Genomic DNA, 2,500 nt, shown 5'->3' with positions numbered 1-2,500 from the left:
TTATAGCAATGGAACGTTACTGGAACTTCAAACTTTATTGTATTACATGTTTTTCTGAAATCTGCGATTCTAAATTCGGGGTGCGGCTTATCTACGGATGCGGCTTATACATGGACGTTTACGGTACTTGGGTGTCTTTATTGATGAGCACCTAAAGTGGGATGCTCAGCTCCAGCACATTAACAACAAAATAACAAAAAATATTGGAATTTTATTTAAGCTTAGGCATTACATGCCTATGAGTACACTTAAACAACTGTATTATACTCTCATATATCCGTATTTGACCTATGGAATAATGAGCTGGGGTACTGCATACCAAACTAAGTTACATAAAATCAAAATAACTGTATTCGGGGCATCTTTTTTGCAAACAAAAGAGAAAGTCCCACACCATACTTTAGACTATTAGAAATTTTAAAGTTAGAGAATATTTTTAAATTAAAAATTGGCGCTCTTGTGCATAAAATACAAGATCGAAAAAAGGATATACCTCTTGCTCTCTATGATTTAGTTCAACCAGCTTCGGCTGTCCATAATTATAACACCAGGTATGCCACTAATCAAAACCTGAACAGACCATTTTCTAGAACTAATTATGGCCTGGCAAGGTTTAGCGTAGTGACAGTGTTAAAAAAAGAATTCAAACTCTCTCTACTTGATAGTTAGACATGTGATTAACTTAGCCAGACCTTTATAACTAGTTTCTATAAGCACTATATAACCTCCACCCACTTGTAATTGCTCTGTGGTAGCAGCGAACTCGAAAGCTTGGCTCCCTTGGCTGCTACACACTTTCTTCTTCGTTATGTTTAATTCAATGTATAGCTAGCTCTGTTTTTATTTCTTTTTTACTCTTTTTGTTGTTGTATTGTAGTTGAATAAGTGTGAATAAATGAACTTGAACTTGAATAGGTTTGTTTCAAGTTCGATTGGTGCTTATAATCTCTGGCTTAAAATACCAACGTTGCAATAGTACTTAACCTCGATTATAGTGCTAATAGATCTTCAAACGATTTGGCTCTGGAACCACAGCTATGATTCTTATCACAGTTAGACACCTATAGATCATGGTTACGATTTGAGACATGACTTCCGTTTCTCAGTTCACATCACAGCTCTGACTCTTACCCATATAAATCACAGTTCTGACTCCAGACATGATTTCAAAAGACAAATTGAAATCATAGCTATGATTCTTACTGCTACAAATCATGGTTATGATTGCAGACATAATTTCAGAAGACCAATGAAATCATAGCCATGATTCCAGACATGATCTTACTTTCCCAGTTATGATTATTATCACTATATATCATAATCATGATCCCAGATATGATTTCAAGAGACCCCTTAGGATTGTGGTGGTGATTAAATGAACAGAAACAGGGTCATTTGAGATTTATGGTCAAATGAGCACGTTTAGTACATACCGAGTACGACCACACTACAACCGGTGTTTGAATGCACCACGGTTAAAACAGTGGTGTCTACTAATCGAGCTCGATTGCTTTGGTCGACCTTGAATCAAGTTCGATTGCTGCTCGGTTGAATTTGACTGAAATAGTTAAAACAGTGGAGACAACTAATCGAATTCAATTGCTTTGGTCGGCCTTGAATCAACTACGATTGCAGCTCGTTTGAATTTGAGTAAAAATAATAAAATAATATGATGCCCAAATTCAAACGAGGTGGATTTTGGAAGCCAGTCACTTTCGATAACAACTTTGCAGTGCTTTGGTCGCGTGCAAGGTATGTTGCTCAAAAACGCTATCCATCTTTAATTCAAATTAATGCTTTAGCTGAAGCTCACAATATGTGGCGGGGCGTGTCTTCGCAATATAACAGTTTTAGCCATTAACTTTGATCGGTGTAACAAACAGTTATAAAGGCTAGAAATGATGCACTTCGTCACCAGCGCAAGGCTTCAAATCTTAATTATATACTGTAAAAGTTATTTCCTTCACCTGGTGCATGGGTAGTTTGACGTTCCTGAAAAAAAATTCTTTCAAGTTTAAAACTTATCTCAGAAGGATTTTAGGCAGTTTTCTTCATATGATTTTAATTCAATGCACTTTTTTGACATAGCAACTGTAGCCCCTTGCACAACTATAGCTCACTTATTGGGGATACAAGCTTTAAAAGGGAGTTAGTAAACTAAGTAAAAATGAATGGAAATGGAATGGAATGGAAAACGACCAGTCTGCTGCGAATTTTTCTTCATGCAAAGGTACTGTATAGCATCCTACATTTGCAGGAATGGCTTAAGTTGAGTAAAGTAAATGGGGAAAGTATTTTCAATTATCATGACGGTAATTTGTTTATTACACATATTGTGAAAATTAAACATATACGGTCTTCTTGAAATACGATCATTTTTTTTCGATACCGCAAGCTTAAATACAGAACAGCAAAAAATTCAAGAGAGAAATAAAAATCAATGCTTTCTAGACGAAATTATGATATTTAACATAGTAAAGGTTTGCCCCGGCCGGCTTAC

Source organism: Montipora foliosa, unplaced genomic scaffold (assembly GCF_036669935.1).
Source record: "Montipora foliosa isolate CH-2021 unplaced genomic scaffold, ASM3666993v2 scaffold_422, whole genome shotgun sequence".
NCBI lineage: Eukaryota > Metazoa > Cnidaria > Anthozoa > Scleractinia > Acroporidae > Montipora > Montipora foliosa.
The sequence above is the reverse complement of the archived record's forward strand: the minus strand, read 5'-3'. Positions refer to the sequence as shown.